Source organism: Saccopteryx leptura, chromosome 10 (assembly GCF_036850995.1).
Source record: "Saccopteryx leptura isolate mSacLep1 chromosome 10, mSacLep1_pri_phased_curated, whole genome shotgun sequence".
Lineage (NCBI taxonomy): Eukaryota > Metazoa > Chordata > Mammalia > Chiroptera > Emballonuridae > Saccopteryx > Saccopteryx leptura.
This window is the reverse complement of record NC_089512.1, coordinates 75,472,752-75,491,514: the sequence shown is the minus strand read 5'-3', so window position 1 is coordinate 75,491,514 and position 18,763 is coordinate 75,472,752.

Below are 18,763 nucleotides of genomic sequence, written 5' to 3'. Positions count from 1 at the left end.
TGACCTTTAGTTTGAGAAACCAGCCTAAGGGACCATGTTGTTCTTAACTGCAGGCAGGTGAGGAATCATTCATTATTTTTATTTTACAGATGAAACAGTTGAAACTACAAGTCACTAACCATCTCATTGACTTATAACTAAGAACAATTAATTGAATTTGTTTCTGAATCTGACAATTGTGAGACTTTGCTGGTATTACATTTATTTTCTTTCTCTATCCAATAGTCTCTAACTCTCTCCTTTATTTACAGGGTGTGGCAAAAGTAAATTTACAATTGGACCTAAAACACAGTTTATTCTTGTATTATTTATTTATTTATTATAGTATTATTTTCCATAAACACAACTGTAAACCTAATTTTGCCACACCCACTATTTTCTCACTTAATACACTCTTAAGATTTCCAGATCCTCCACACCAACCTTTTTAGGGTTTAAATCCATACTGAAAATATTTATTAGTAGCAAAGAGGAGAGAATTCCCTGGTAGCCTTATATAGAAAAAATATATTTTTGGAAGTTTATTCCTGCATGTAAATAAAAACAGTCTGTGTGGCACCACCAAGTGGCTATTTCAGAAATTGCAAAGTGAAGAAGAAAGTAAAACCTGTTTTTGCTTCCTGTCCACTGGAAGAAAATCAGGTAATAACCTGATTCTTGCCATCTTGAAGTGATGTTATTTCATGAGCTTCTCTAAACACTAAAATTCTTTTGTGTATATAGAAGAAGAAGTAGTTTTTACACAATGAGGGAAAGAATCATTGCTTTAGGTATTTCTTTGATTTGATAAATTCTTAACCTCATATATACTGAATCTCAGATAGTTTCCATGACTTATCCAAGGTCCTACAGCAATAAGCATGGAAATTTGCACATGTTCACTTCTTCCTGGCTCTTTGTTCGGTTTGTTTACAACTATGAGATTATAAATTACTGTTATATGTAGGCAACAGTGGCCAGAAGAAATGCATCAAGTCAGTCTTTATGATGGGCAACAATAAAGTCTAAAATAGTATTTAGGAATTCACTGACCCTTATTCCTGTATCACTTATTGACATTCTCAAGCAATTATTAACTTTTAGAAGATTGGAACTCATCAAATGTATTTTCAATGAATGGATGAGTAAGCTTTTTTCTTTGCCATTTCTAGTGGCTGAAGTGAATGAAAATAAATCATTGTCCCGAGCTATTCTGTCTAAATGGTTTTCATCTGGGAATCACGTAGATGATCATGAACTCAAGAGTATTATTTAACTCTGTTCCCACTGGGCTTGTCTTAGGTATTTCTTTGACAGAGAAGAACAGTTACGGAAACACACTGGTTCTGTTTGAGTCAAGCCACCAGCCACAGGCTATCTACATCCGCTGAGCCTGTCGCGTTGCTGAGTGGCTGGATGCTGCCAATGGATGCTGCAGAGAATACAAGTCCGGATGATCTATAAGTATGGTGACAGCCACTAAAATCCTGTGATTATCCCAGTAGCTTAACTTTTTATTTTTTTCTTGTGGGAGAGACAGAGAGAGTCAGAGAGAGGGACAGATAGGGACAAACAGACAGGAAGGGAGATGAGAAACATCAATTCTTCATTGTGGCTTTCTAGTTGTTCATTGATTGCTTTCTCATACGTTCCTTGATTGAGCGGGGGGGGGGGGGGGGCTACAGCAGACCGAGTGACCCTTGCTTGAGCCAGTGACCTTGGGCTCAAGCTGGTGAGCCTTGCTCAAACCAGATGAGCTCGCGCTCAAGCTGGCAACCTCCGGGTTTCAAACCCAGGTCCTCCAGGTACCACCTGGTCAGGCCCCAGTAGCTTAACTTCTGAGAAAACCTTTGTCAGTTGTTGGCAGCTGATGTGGTGATGGGACCTCAGCTGTAAAAATTTAATACATCTCTCAGTCCTGGCCTAATGTTAACAGTGATCCAATGGGTTTTATGTTATTGTATCGTCATTTCTTTTAACCTCAGAGCCTTTATTCCAATTAAATAAAATTCTTCTGAACATATACTTACAGCTTTTCTCTTATACCTATTTCTGTTTCGAATTCTCTCTTTTTATTACATCAGAAAACAAGATAGCACAGTAGAATAATTGGCACTCTGGAACCAAAGAGTACTGGATTTGAATACTAGTATGGCCACCTATGGATTTGTGGCTGCAGGCAAAACCTCACCCTCCCTGACCTTCAGTTTCATCACCTACAAATTAGGGGCATTCATACATTGTTTCCAGAGACATTGAAGGGTTAGAGAGACACCAAGTGCTGAGCACAGCATCCACGCGCACTCATACACGCACATGCACACAAATACGCCCGCGCGCGCGCACACACACACACACACACACATCCCATACTGTGTGCTAAATAATGAGAGTGAGTCGCATCATCATTATCATTGTTATGCTTACTATAATTTCCATCATGAACAGTTGTCTACAAACCTACTTGTTTGAAACTGGCCTGGCTATGGAAAGCCATTTAGGGGGAGTATGGCTTTTCTGTGTGCAGAAATTCTAGACCAGGGAGGAGATGAAGCAAGGGAGTGTTCCCCTCAGCACTGCTATGTAACAGGAGAACTGATTAGCTTCTCCATTCCTGGTCCCTTGGGCCACCTGCTGTGATGCACACAGTTGAAGTTTTTCCACTGTGTGGACATTTCAACTGTGTTAGTAAAGAAAATCTGCGTGGATGTTTGCCGAAATCTCAAGTATCAGTCGTTATTATACCTTCGCAATTGTTTTTTGGAAGACGAACATTTAGTTCAAGTACCTATACATTTAATAGAGCTTTCACTTGACTTAGTTCAAATTAATAAAGTTTATAATTCATCGTGACAGCATATGTGCTTGGTAAAATGGTCCTATGTTTACTGGTAAGAGATGTTCATTCAACCCTCAGCTAATGCTTAGCAAGTGTATGGGTTCTCAGATGCTTTGTGATACTTCAAGTTCTTCTAGGGGTTCACTGTTCCCAGAGGAGTCCCTGGTCTGCTTGAAAGCTCTCATTTCATAGTCAAAGCTGCTCTGGGTCAGAGGTATGAAATGGCTTACCCAAGGTCATATGGCTGGTCCATTTCAGAACCAGAAATTGGACTCAAGTGTTCGGAGCCTTTATGATACACTGATTCTGTTATCTGGAAGTTTCCCAAATGCCAATCCTTCTTATATAAACACCTTCGAAATTTGTATATATCTGTTTACCACTATTAATACCATTCACTTAATACTTTTGTTCAAATCAAATTTAAATTTGCTCATTTCTTAAAACGCAGCTTTGCCTTAAGAAATAATATCCGTAAAATCACTGGTTTTAGATGCTAGGTTCCCTCCTACACCCATTAAATTAATATACAACTATTAAAATGCATTCATGTACCTTCTAGAATTATTTCAGATTCCACCAGTATTACATGGATCACTCAGTTGGCACCCAGCGTGATGCCTCCCTGGAGTAGAAATTCACTGTTTCTTTTCTCTTGTGTACGTTTTAGTGACGCTCAGCATAACCATTAAAGATGAAGCTTTAAACTATCATGAATTGAGGCACACACCTTTATGTTTCAGAAACGTAACTTGATATGTATCTGAAATAACATTTGTCTCCAAAGTGAATATGCACAGAATGCCTAGGTTCTGATCCTTATAACGTATTTGCTATTTATTCTTTCTATTTCCAGAGATTCTGAAGGAAGGATTCTGGTCTGAAACAGTAAATAGAGCATGAAAATCAGGTCTGGCTCTAGTTTTATCCTAGACATTAACCCTTTCTTAGCTTTTGTAGGCTTATCCTTGCTAGCTAAGGTATAGGTAAGAATTAACCTTTAGTTTTTCCTTCTAAGAATACCTGAACCTTAAAGATAATATAAGTAAACATCATGTTTCCATTTTCAAAGGGGTTACCTACCTAAGCATTCCGAGGAAACGTTTCTGTCTGTGTTGCCTTGCTAGGGGCTGTGTATCAATTAAGCATGGGACAGCAAAGTGGTTAGGAGCAGGCACTTGTTTTCCCACCAATAGTCTTTTATATTAGCTCCTGCTTTGAGTCTCAGTTGCATCATCTGTAAAATGGGGATAAAAATAGCAACTGGCTCCTAGCATTGTTATGGGGGATAAAGAAGGGCTTACAGATAAACCTCTTAGCCCAGTGCATTGCACTTCATAGGAGCTTGGCAAGTTTGGATTTTATTATAACAGTCAGGCTGGTTTGCACCTTGGGAATTTGGAGTTTCATGGCCCATGTCACATATAAGTGGGATGCTTAAGAAATAGATACCATTTTAAAGGGCATGGAATGAATGGTGGTTTCCCATTAAAAAGAGGGAAATGTAAGACTACTGCGTATGACTTTTTCTTATATCCCCATTAAATCAAGTCTTCCAGATCAGGAAAGTACTTCCATCACAAGAAGGAGGTAATACCATTGTTACTTCCTCATAGGAATAAAATACTATCATTGGGCTTGCCAAACATGGCCCTAGATCAAAAGTGGCCAGCATCCTTCCAGGAAAAGGCTGTTTTCCTTTTTTTAGCAGCTCTCCAGGGAGAGAACCAAGCCATGGGAGCACATGGCTTTGCCAGACGCTGAGACGTCTAGTGAAGCAAGTGCCACATGTCAGAGAGAAAAACAGAAAGTTCAACCCATTCATACAATTCTTTTTAATCAAAGCTAAGGCTGCATAAAGTATAACCTGGCTTATTTGCTGCAAACTGATACCTGTTTCTCTTATTTGAACAAGATGAACAAATTAGGCTTATTCTGCTGTTCTCCTCAATCTTAATGTATTTTTTCCTTTTGGGGCAGCTATATAGCTACCATTTAAAAACAACAACAACAAAAACATGAGCACAAGATGAAAGGCAGAAATGAAGGACTTATAACTCAGAACTAGTATAATCTAGTGGTAAAAAGAACCTGGGAACTTTATCTACAGAGTATATAGCAGATTCTAAAGTCATTATAATGGTTCCTCCACATGGTTCTCAATACTTTTTCTAATAAAAATTTCAGACCTGCCTGACCAGGGAGTGGCGCAGTGGATAGAGCGTCGGATGGGATGCTGAGGACCCAGGTTCGAGACCCTGAGGTCACCTGCTTGAGTGTGGGCTCATCTGGTTTGAGCAAAGCTCACCAGCTTGGGCCCAAGGTCGCTGGCTTGAGTAACAGGTTACTCGGTCTGCTGAAGGCCCACGGTCAAGGCACATATGAGAAAGCAATCAATGAACAACTAAGGTCTCGCAACGAAAAACTGATGCTTGATGCTTCTTATCTCTCTCTGTTCCTGTCTGTCTGTCCCTGTCTATCCCTCTCTCTGACTCTCTCTCTCTGTCCCTGTAAAAAAAATAAAATAAAATAAAAAGAAAAAAAATTTTCAGACCTGGCTTTAATGGGACTGTAGCAAATGGAACTAAGCTTTCATAGTACAGTATTCCTTTCTTTATCCCCAACTTCACCAAAATTATATAACCTTTTATACAATAACTTATTGGAAATAATATTAGATTGATGGGTAGGCCACCTGGGATCTAGTCCCAACCTGCTACTAACTGTGAAGACCTTGAGCTGGCTGCCCTTTCAGCTCATGTCCCTCATCTGTAAAACACAGAAGGTGGACTAACGACCTGGTTGCATCACCTAGAATGACAACGTGTTAGCAATTAAGAAAATATTTAAATTTGATATAGGCCCTGGTCAGTTGGCTCAGTGGTAGAACATCAGGCTGGCATGTGGATGTCCCTCATTCAGTTGCCAGTCAGGGCACTCAGAAGAAGTGACCATCTGCTTCTCTATGCCTCCTGTTCCCCTTCTCTCTCTCTCTATGCCCCCCCATAGCTCAATTGTTTTTAGTGCATCAGCCCTGGGTGCTGAGGATGGCTCCATGGAGCTTCCACCTTAGGCACTAAAAATAGCTTCATTGCGAGCATGGCTCCAGATGGGCAGAGCATCAGCCCCAGATGGAGATTACCAGGTTGATCCTAGTCAGGGCTCATGTGGGAGTCTGTCTCTCTATCTCCCCTCCTCTCACTTGGAAAAGAAAAGAAGAAAAAAAAGTAAATCTGATATAGTCATTCAATTAAACAACAAAAAAAGGTAAATACTAGTTTTCCAACAATGTTTAACATCTTCATGTAAAAGAAACTTTACTAAAAATGTTTTATACTCACTGATTTTTTTAAAAAATTACACAATTTAAACAAGTTTTGTACAAAACTTTAAATATTGATCTGCTACCCTCTAGTGGAGACTAGAACCTACTTTTGCTAATTCCATCTGAAAGTGCATTCAGATCTCTTGTTCTTAGAACAGGAAGGAGTAAGGGAGGTTTTGTTTAAATTGTAATCCTTTATAGTCTGTCTCAAAGTGTAATTCACACCTGGGCCATTAGATTTATGTGGTTAAACACACAGCTTTCTAGAGCCCACCAAAACCAACTAAACCAGGCTCTGTGAGTGTGGGATCCAGGAATCTGTACAGAGAACACTGCTGTACAGAAATTTTGAAGCTGCTCCTTTGTAGAACTGTTTGATAAGAGAAGTAAACTTTCTAAGCTCCAGAATTTTTTTTTAAATATCTGCTCATATGATGGCTTGCTGACTAGAGGGCAGCAAGAAGGCAATGGGGTAGGCAGGGCAGATGTTCCAACTTCCACCTCCCAGAACCAAAGTGGATTACAACTTAATTTTAAGAACCATCATCTGGAGAAATAAACTTTGGACTAAACCAAGAGGAATCTTCAACCAAGGAACACCAAAGAAGCCACATTGAGACTGGTAAAAAAAAGCAGAAACATGGAGAGGGCTGCCCAGCTCCTGGGAGTGAACAGCAATCAGGAGGGACTCGCATGGCAGGAAGTGAGTTTAGTGGAGAGGGGAGGGTCCTGAGCCACAGGAACAAAGCCCCAGCCTGCATCCCCAGAGCCTAGAAGAGGTGTATGGACAATACTTAGCTGTGAAACAAGCCAGGATACTGTTTGTGAGAAAGAGACAGATTTCTCAGACCCAGGATACTTCTTAAAGGGACCATGCAGAAAACCTTTCACAACCACTCACCTGGGGATCTGGGGGGTGGGGAGAAAGGAGAGGACCAGAGTAGCAGGAAGAGAGTATACTCTAGGAGGCACAGGGAGAAACACGTTGAGGGACAGCCACCCTAACTCCTGGGCTGAGTCACCCTCCTAAATGTAAAATGAATATTTCACCTGGAAACAGCAATACCAGCAAAGGGAAGCAGGACACCAGCCAAACAAGCTCTCCCCTGGAACTCAGAGCAGAGTCACTTAGAAGGAGAGATACTTCAGTAATACAGTATTGAGTGTTGAGGTCTGAGCAGCAGCACCCCCACCCACACTGCTGAGGGCTTGCTGGAGGACCAACAGCTGTGGGATGTGGAAGCACAGTCCCATCAGCAGAAGCCGGGCCGGCCATGACTGAGGCCTGGTGTGAGCTCAGTCTCACCCAGCAAAAGCAGAAGGGGTGCACAAAAGTGGTCCAACCCAGCTGCCAGCTGGTGAGCAAGAGTTGTCCTGCCTGCAATCCTGCCAACAGGGGAAAGACAAAAGCTGGGAAACAGGCAGAGACCCACAGGCTAAGAATAGGTGTGCAGCCCTGCCTGTGATGCCCAGGCTTGCAGTCCTGAGTGGCACACAGCCCCACACACGAGGTTGGGCCTAAGGCCAAGGCCAACTGATACTTGTAGACCAGGCACGTGAACACAGCCTCGCCCATAGAGGAGAGGTAGAAAAACAACAACTGCCACAGCAGGCCAGCACCAGCAATGCCCGTATCCAAATGCCCAAAGCTGCAGTAGAGGGGTTGGTGGGCCTGCAGACAGACCACACCTAAGGAACACAGAGGCCACACCCATTGGACTCCAGTGGCCACACACTTCTTAAACATAGACAGAATGGGAAGGCAGAGAAATGCAACCCAAATGAATCAAGAGAAATCCCCAGAAAAAAACCCGAATGAGTCAGATATAAACAAATTACTGGATGCAGAGTTGAAAATAATGATTGCTAGGATTCTCAAAAATCTTAAAACAACATAGATGGACATAAACACCTAAATAAAGAGATAGCAAGTATAATAAAGGACATTGAAATAATAAAAAAGAATCAGTCAGAAATGACAAATACAATATCAGAAATGAAGATCACAATGGAAGGAATTAAAAGTACAGAAGCAGAGCAGCAAAAAGAAAAGAGACTCAATAAGTCTGAGGAAACTCTAAGAGAGCTCTGTGATAACATGAAGAAAAATAACATCCACATCATAGGGGTTCCTGAAGAAGAAGAGAAAGAACAAGGGATAGATACTTTGTTCAATCATATCATAGTTAAAAACTTTCCTAAATTAATGCAGGAAAATGACTCACAAGTTCAAGAAGCACAGAGAACACCATTGAAGAGAAACCCAAAGAAATCTACACCAAGACACATCATAATTAAAATACCAAAGCTAAGAGATAAATAAAAAATATTAAAAGCTGCTAGAGAAAAAAAGGCTAGCACCTACAAAAAAGCACTCATAAGGATGACATCTAACTTCGCAACAGAAACACTTGAGGCCAGAAGGGAAAGGCAAGAAATATTCAAAGTAATGCAGAACAATAGCCTACAACCAAGACTACTTTATCCAGCAAGGTTATCATTTAAAATTGAAGGAGAAATAAAAAGCTTCCCAGACAAAAAAAAGAACTCAAGGAAATCATTGAGTACCAAACCAATGCTGCAAGAAATGTTAAGGGGCCTGTTGTAAACAGATCAAAGTAGAAAAAGAATATAGCAAAAGAGGAATACAGCTTTAAAGAATAAAATGGCAAGAAACAACCACGTATCAATAATAACCTTAAATGTAAATGGATTAAATGATTCAATCAAAATACATAGGATAGCTGCGTGGATAAGAAAACAAGACCCATACATATGCTGTCTACAAGATACACCCTTCAAAACAAAAGATGCACATAAACTGAAGGTAAAAGGATAGAAAAAAATATTTCATGCTAATGAAAATGAAAAAAAAAGCCCGGGTAGCAACACTTATATGAGACAAAATGGACTTTAAAACAAAGGCTATAGTAAGAGATAAAGAAGGCCACTACATAGTGATAAAGGGAGCACTCCAACAGGGAGATATAACCATTATAAATATCTACACACCTAATATAGGAGCACCTAAATGCATAAAGCAGACTTTGATGGATATAAAGGGCGATATCAACAGCAATACTACAATAGTAGGGGATTTTAATATCCCATTAACATCACTAGATAGATCCTCAAGAAAGAAAATTAACAAAGAAACAGTAGACTTAAAGGACACACTAGATCAACTGGATTTAATAGATATCTTCAGAACTTTTCACCCTAAAGCAGCAGAATGTACATTCTTTTCAAGTGCTCATGGTACATTCTCAAGGATAGACCACATGATAGGGCACAAAAGTGGCCTCAACAAATTTAAAAAGATTGAAATCATATCAAGCATTTTTTTATCACAATGGCATGAAACTAGAAATCAACCACAACAGAAAAACTGAAAAATACTCAAACACTTGGAAACTAAATAGCATGTTATTAAATAATGAATGGGTTAACAATGAGATCAAAGAAGAAATAAAAGAATTCCTAGAAATGAATGATAATGAGCATACAACAACTCAAAATTTATGGGACACAGCAAAAGCAGTACTGAGAGGGAAGTTCATAACATTACAGGCATACCTTAAGAAGCAAGAAAAAGTTTAAATAAACAACTTAACCCTGCATCTAAAAGAATTAGAAAAAGAACAGTAAATAAAGCCCAGAGATAGTAGAAGGAAGAAAATAATAAAGACCAGAGTGGAAATAAATGACATAGAGGCTAAAGAAACAATACAGAGGATCAATGAAACCATGAGCTGGTCCTTTGAAAATTAAACAAGATCAATGAACTTTTAGCCAGACCCACCAAGAAAAAAAGAGAGAGGACTCAAATAAATAAAATTAGAAATGAGAGTGAAGAAATAACAACTGACACAACAGAAATACAAAGGATTGTAAGAAAATACTATGAAGAACTCTATGCCAAAAAATTAGACAACCTAGATGAAATGGACAACTTTCTTGAAATATGTAATCTTTTAAAAATCAATCAGGAGAAATCAGAAAACCTAAACTGAAAAATTACAACAAATGGGATCGAAACAGTTATCAAAAAACTCCCAACAAACAAAAGTCCTGGGCCAGATGGCTTCATAGGCAAATTCTACCAAATATTCAAAGGAGAACTAACTCCTATCCTTCTCAAGCTATTTCAAAAAATTCAAGAGGAGGGGAGACTTCCAAGCTTATTTTATGAGGTGAATATTCCAAAACCAGGCAACACAAAGAAAAAAAATTATAGGCCAATATCCCTGATGAATAGAGATACTAAAATTCTCAACAAAATATTAGCAAATTGGATCCAGAAATATATGAAAAAAATCATACACCAGAATCAAGTGGGATTTAATCTGGGGAGGCAAGGCTGGTATAATATTTGCAAATCAATCCATGTGATTCATCACATAAACAAAAGGAAGGAGAAAAACAAAAGGAAGGAAAATGATAATTTGAATAGATGCAGAAAAAGCATTTGATAAAATCCAGCACCCATTCATGATCAAACTCTCAGCAAAGTGGGGATAGAGAGAACATACCTCAACTTGATAAAGGCCATCTATGACAAACCCACAGCCAACATCATACTCAATGGGCAAAAATTAAAAGCAATCCCCTTAAGATCAGGAACAAGGCAGGGGTGCCCCCTTTCACCACTCTTATTCAACATAGTTCTGGAAGTCTTAGCCACAGCAATCAGAAAACAAGAAATAAAAGATATCCAAAATGGAAAAGAAGAAGTAAAACTATCATTATTTGCAGATGATATGATATTGTATATAGAAAACCCTAAAGTCTCAGTGAAAAAACTACTGCACCTGATAAATGAATTCAGCAAAGTGACAAGATACAAAATTAATACTCAGAATCAGAGGCATTTTTATACAGCAACAATGAACTGTCAGAAAGAGAAATTAAGAAAACAATCCCCTTCCCTATTGCAACCAAAAAAATAAAGTACCTAGGAGTAAATTTAACCAAGGAGATTAAAGACTTGTACTAGGAAAATTATAAAACATTGATAAAAGAAATCAAGGGAGATACAAACAAGTGGAAGCATATACCATGTTCATGGTTAGGAAGTATAAACATCATTAAAATGTCTATATTACCCAAAGCAATTTATTAATTCAATGCAATACCAATTAAAATACCAATGACATACTTCACAGATATAGAACACATATTCCAAAAATTTATATGGAACCAAAAAAGAACACGAATAGCTCTGCAATCTTGAAAAGGAAGAATAAAGCAGGAGGTATCACACTTCCCAATATGAAGTTATACTACAAGGCCATTGTACTCAAAACAGCCTGGCACTGACATAAGAACAGGCATATAGATCAATGGAACAGAACTGAGAACCCAGAAATAAACCCACAGCTCTATGGACAACTGATACTTGAGAAAGGAGGTAAGAGCATACAATGGAGTAATGGACAGGCTCTTCAACAAATGGTGTTGGGAAAATTGGAAAGCTACCTGCAAAAAAATGAAACTAGACTACCAATTTACACCATTCACAAAAATAAACTCAAAATTAATAAAAGACTTAAATGTAGGCCGTGAAATCATAAGCATCTTAGAAGAAAACATAGGCAGTAAGCTCTCCGACATCTCTCGCAGCAATATATTTGCTGATTTATGTCCACAGGCAAAGAAAATAAAAGACAGGATAAACAAATGGAACTATAGCAAACTAAAAAGCTTTTGCACAGCTAAAGACAATAAGAACGGAATAAAAAGACAAACTACACCATGGGAGAACATATTCAACAATACGTCTGATATGGGGTTAATAACCAAAATTTATAAAAAAAACTTGTAAAAGTCAACACCAGGAAGACAAATAATCCAATCAAAAAATGGGCACAAGAAATTAATAGACACTTCTTTAAAGAGGACACACAGATGACCAATAGGCATATGAAATAATGCTCAACATCACTAATCATTAGAGAAATGTAAATGAAAACCACAATGAGATATCGCCTCACACCTGTCAGAATGGCACTCATCAACAAAACAACACAGAATAAGTGCTGGTGAGAATGTGGAGCAAAGGGAACCCTCCTCCACTGCTGGTAGGAATGCAGACTGGTGCAGCCACTGTGGAAAACAGTATGGAGATTTCTCAAAAAATTAAAAATTGAACTGTCTTTTGACCCAGCTATCTCACTTTTAGGAATATACCCCAAGAACACCATAGCACTGTTTGGAAAGAAGAAATGCACCCCCATGTTTATGGCAGCATTGTTCACAATAGCTAAAATCTGGAAACAGCCCTAGTGTTCGTCAGTGGATGAGTGGATTAAAAAGCTTTGATACATATATACAATGGAATACTATGGGGCCATGAAAAAGAAGGAAATCTTACCTTTTGCGACAAGATGGATGGACCTGGAAACTATTGTTAAATGAAATAAGCCAGGCAGAAAAAAAAATATCATATGAGGCCCTGGCTGGTTGGCTCAGTGGTAGAGGGTCGGCCTGGCGTGTGGAAGTCCCGGGTTCGATTCCAGGCCAGGGCACACAGGAAAAGCGCCCACCTGCTTCTCCACCCCTCCCTCTCTTCTTCCTCTCTGTCTCCCTTTTCGCCTCCCGCAGCCAAGGCTCCATTGGAGCAAAGATGGCCCGGGCGCTGGGGATGGCTCCTTGGCCTCTGCCCCAGGCACTAGATTGGCTCTGGTCGCAACGAGCGATGCCCTGGAGGGGCAGAGCATCGCCCCCTGGTGGGCATGCCGGGTGGATTCCGGTCGGGTGCATGCGGGAGTCTGTCTGACTGTCTCTCCCCATTTCCAGCTTCAGAAAAATACAAAAATATATATATATATATCATATGACCTCACTCATTGGAGGAATCTAATGAACAATGAGAACTGAGGAAAGGAATTGAGACAGAGGAGAGATCAAAGGGACCAGAGGAAAAGAGGACAGAGGGAAAGGGAATGATAGAATAGGATAAACCTGAAGGGAAGGGAGGAGGGCACTATGAGGAGGGGGGCAAAGAGATGTTGAGGGGAATATATTGGAGAGGGGGGATGCTTTCAGGGCAACACTAGAATCTATGTAAACACAATAAATTAAAATCAATTTAAAAAATGATGACTTGCTTGTTAATAGAACGGAGCCTGTTCTATGGGCCAGTTGGCCTGTGAGCATCTGCTCGGTTCCAGTAAACCATGCTGTCTTGTACATGGTACAAGAGATGGTTAAATGCAGTATTGAAATGGCAATTATTTGTTTTTTGTTTGTTTAATTTTAGTGAGAGAGAGAGAGAGAAACAGACACGGACAGACAGACAGAAAAGGAGAGAAATGAGAAGCATCAACTCATAGTTGCAGCACCTTAGTTGTTCATTGATTGCTTTATCATACGAGTCTTGATTGGGGAGGGGGGCTCAAGGTGAGCTAGTGACCCCTTTTTCAAGCCAGCAATCTGGGGCTCAAGCCAGCGATCATGGGGTCATGTCTATAAGCCCATGCTCAAACTGGTGACCCCACACTCAAGCTAGTGAGCCAGCACTCACTCAAGCCTGTGACCTCAGGGTTTTGAACCTGGGTCCTCAGCATTCCAGGCTGATGTCCTTGTACACTTTGCCTAGTTTCTTTCAATGGATGAAGTTTCCAAACTATAGAATAATATCACAGCCAGGATATTGACATTGATATAATCCACTGATCTTACTCAGACATCTCCAGGTTCACTTGTACTCATTTTTGTGTTTGTAGATGTGTATGCAGCTAGCTAGTCAACACTGGCTTGAAAGTGTGTATGCCTGACCTGTGGTGGCGCAGTGGATAAAACATTCACCTGGAACACTGAGGTTGCCAGTTCAAAACCCCAGGCTTGCCTGGTCAAGGCACATATGAGGGTTGATGTTTCCTGCTCCTACTCTTTTTTCTCTCTCTCCTCTCTCTCTAAAAATGAATAAAATATAAAAACAAAATCCAAAAATAAATTTAAAAAGAAAGTGTGTGGATGAAAAACTGACTTTTGTTTCATGTGAAGGTTGCTTCTTTTTCGATGTCAGTCCTGTTCCACAAGCTCTACAAATGGGACCTTCATTTAAGACCATCCATCTATTGAGCCTTTGGTAATGATGGGCATATCCTCCCAAAGCTGTGACATCTAGAAGCTAATGGCAAAATGTAAACATAGTTTTTGTTGTGGGCATTCTTTTTTATTTGTATTCTAAGTACCTCATTAGGCAGACAGAGAAAGTTTATTTATTTGCATTTATTTTGCCCAGAGAGTATTTATGTTTCACATGACTGCTCTGCTTCAAAGAAATAATCAAACTACAAATTGCTTCACTATAAAGACAGGAGCTCAGAAAACCTAGGTTAAGAAAGATAAGTTAGAGCACATTTTAAATGCAAAACAAAAATGTTTTCACCATGGCTATCTTTAATTTATATTCCAACATAGAGGTACACGGGAATTTTGAGAATTATTTAGTTCATAAAAACTTCATCTTTTTGAAATTTTCTTATTATGATTTTTCTTGAGTCATAGTTATGTAGTAACTGGTAGTCATGTTAACTAACCTTCAAAAAAAAACCATTTTTAATGAAGATTATGCTATTAATAAAATGAAAGGAGTGTTAATTTTCATTTAAAATATATCATTGTCACCTGACCAGGTGGTGGCGCAGTGGATTGAGCATCGAACTGGGTCTCAGAGGACTCGGGTTCAAAACTCAAGGTCGCCAGCTTGAGCGTGGGCTCATTTGGCTCAAGCACGAGCTCACTAGCTTGAGTGCAGGGTTGCTGGCTTGCACGTGGGATCATAGACATGACCCCATGGTCACTGGCTTGATCCCAAGGGTCACTGGCTTGAAGTCAAGGTTGTTGGCTTGAGCCTAAAGTCGCTGGCTTGAGCAAGGGGTCACTTGCTCTGCTGTAGCCCCTCAGTCAAAGCACATATGAGAAAGTAATCAATGAACAACTAGGATGCCACAATAAAGAACTGATGCTTCTCATCTCTCTCCCTTCCTGTCTGTATGCCCTTATCTGTTCCTTGCTCTGTCTCTCTCTCTCTCTGTTTCTGTAAATAAATAAATAAATAAATAAAATATATTATTGCTTATAATATTAAATTTTAGATAAAATATATATTTATCTTTTTAAAAAAATTTTCTCTTAGCTTTGCTAGAGATTAGTGATTTAATGAAATATCAGTGTTAACTCTGATGGGCATTTTTGGTGAGGAAAACACACTATTCTTGGTGGTGATGTGAATATTAACTAACCTGTCCAGAACTGAAGTAGATTTTATAAACGGACCCAATTTTAATGTTACATGTATACAATTAGTATCATTTGATTGGTTCTGTAGGAAAGCTTTGCTGTGTGTGTGGGTGTGTCTGTGTGTGTATCTTTATGTATATTTCATAAAGAACATTAGCACCATCTTTTGGATGGCTTTTGAGGTAGTAATAAAAATATTCTGACAATCTTTTCTCATTTTCTAACAATGAACAGCTTGAATATTTATTAAATTTGATTCTGATTAAAGTAAAACCTCTAAGTAATTTAATTAATCTGCATATTTCAGAAACACGGATAAATGCTTGAGTCAAAACCACTTCCTTGCTAAATGTTACCCACTGGGAATAAGCGTTTAGCTTATGAAAAGGAAAAAATGCTGCTTCTACATTTCTCACAGTGAGTCTCCAATGACTCAAATCTATGGAGCTATGCAAGAAGGAAGGGAAGCAGATCGCCCAGGAGAGCAGACTTCTACTTTCCTTCCAGCTGTCAGTGCTGACAAAAACTTTCTGCTGTCAGTACTTTCATATCACCCACTGCCACATCAAACACTTTTTATTCCACTGGATTTAAAAAAAAAATCAGATACCTTTAAAATCAGATTTTCTTGGGCCCCGGAATCAGAAACCTCATCTATTTCTCATAAAGCTTCTTTTCTCTTTGTTTGAAAAATTGTCTGAAGGTTACATAACACAGACTGCCTTCCCCATCCTTAAAACCTTTCAATGGGATTAAACAGAACTAGTCAGAGCACCAAAGGGACAGCGAACTGCCCAGAGGCAGAGTGATGTACAGACAGCCTTGGCGTTGTTGACTATGAAGTAACAAGTAGCAGTTTCTGCAAAATCTAGTCCAAGAAATGCCACAGATCATATTAAAAACCTCCTTCTTTTTAACTTAAGGAATATATCAGACCCTTAGAACCTGCTAATGCTGATTTTGCAGCTTATGGCATGCTGACTTTGGGCAAGTGTTTCAACCTCTCTTAGTATCTGCCTGTATTGATAAAATGGCGGTGCTGATAATTACCCAGTAGGGCAGTCTAGCACATAGTACAGTTTCATGACATGATAACAGTGATCATCAAGATAAAGGGAAAGTATGGTGGTTGTAAGGGGTCATTTGGATTCTAAGCTGTTTTCTAAATGAAAGAGCACCTTAATTTAGGTAAGATATAGGTAAGTATAAAATAGAAAATAGAAAAAATGGACATGGAGAAGATCTGAAGAAAGAGAAGTCAGGTATTTTAGATGTCACATAATTAAGATGTTAAAAAGTTAATCACGTGGATCCGAGATGACTGTGGGTATGTGGAAGCTACACACATTTCTTTTCCATGCTAATACAGTTTTTAGAGCTTAAGTATATAGCAATCCACCTGAATGACCAACTGAAGGACAGGTGAACAGGAGTATTATATCCAAGAATTTACAGAAGAAGCCACAGAGACTGGAAAGAAGGGCAGAGATGCAGGTAGGGCTGGCCTCTGCCCCCAGATGTAGTGACTGGGAAGTTGAGGGATATCTCAGCTGCAAAAGACCCCCTTAGGAGCATGGAGTCTCATTCTCACACTGGGGCCTCCAAATCAGAGCACCAGAGCTGGTGTCATCCCCAATGGAGGGCTGTCTTGATCTATATGCCCAAGTCCCTCTGACCTCATCCTGCTGGGCTCAGATCTGTGTGTCTGGGGTGGTGGGGATGGAGCACAGGTCAGAACTGGGAACTTGGGAGTATAGCTCTGTCAGGTCTCTGATGAAAGTGGCTGCAGAGCTAGGAGAAAGTGTGCAGATCGTTCTCCTTCCATAGGCCAGTGCCACCCCCAGTGAAAGACTGTTTTGATTTGTTTGCCCAAGTCTGGGTGAACCCACTGCTCAGAGCTTGCTCCTGCAGTGGGGACCACTGGTTGCACCCACCTTGAGACTGTGGTGTGCTCCTCCTGAGGGAGCTAGAGTTGGAGACTCTAGGAGAAATGAAGTGGTGGGACTCTGGAGTAGGTGTCACATTCTCCCTATTGAGAGTCTAACCATACTGCACACAAGTAGAGGACCCACTAGCCCTGTCCTGCCAATCCGGCCACCCCCCCCCCCACAGAGCTTGAGCCATGTGCAAGGGCCAGTGGGACACAGCTATTTTGGGTGTACTCGGCAGCCTTTGCTCATAAGACTATGGAGGAAGTTCAAGTAACTTCTTGGGATGGGGGTTGCCAAGTAGCTGATATGTAGATGCCAACCCCAGGGATCCTTGGACTTCTGTTGATCTGCAACCAGCTCACAGTTGCAGGAAGCCAATCTCTGAGACAACATCAAATGTGACAATATCTACATGATAGGGTTACCAGAAGGAGAAGTGTGAGCAAGGGATTGAGAATCTGTTTAAAGAAATAACGACTGAAAACTTTCCTAATCTAGTGAAGGAATAAGTCACAAAAGGTCAGGAAGCTCAGAGAGTTCCAATCAAGATAAACCCAAAGAGGCCCACACCAAGACACATCATAATTAAAATGTCAAAGGTTAAAGAACAGAAGAGAATCTTAAAAGCAGCAAAGAGAAATAGTTATGCTTGATGTTGTCTCAGAGGTCCCTTAGACTTTTCTCATTTTTTTTTGACAGAGAGTAACTGCATGGATTTTAAAAAATCAAGAAATGTGTATATGCTGTCTACAAGAGACCCACCTCAAAACAAAAGATACACACAGACTAAAAGTGAATGGATGGAAACAAATATTCCATTCAAATGGAAATGAAAGAAACGCTTGGTTATCAATACTTATATCAGACAAAGTAGACTTCAAAACAAAGGACATAGCAAGAGACATAGTAGGATACTACTTAATGATAAAAGCAGCAATCCAACAAGAGGATATAGCACTTATAAACATTTATGTACCCAATATAGGAGTTCCTAAATATATAAAACAGATCTTGATGGACATAAAGGAGTGATCCACAGTAATAGTAGGGGATTTTGATACCCCGTTGGCATCCACTGAAGATCACTTCCAGATAGAAAATCAACAAGAAAACAGCAGCCTTGCATGACACACTAGATCAACTGGATTTTATTGATATCTTCAGAGCATTTCACCCCAAGCATCAGAATATATATTCTTTTGAAGTGCACATGGAACATGTTCTAGGATGGACCATATCAGGACAAAACAAAACAAAACAAAACAAAAAACAAAAAAAACAAGTTTCAAGAAATTTAAGAAAATTGTAATTATATAAAACATCTTCTCTGACTATAATGGTATAAAACTAGAAATAAATCACAAGAAAATATGCACAAAAACATGAACGCTAAATAACATTGTTAAACAATAAATGGGCTAACAATGAGATCAAAGAAGA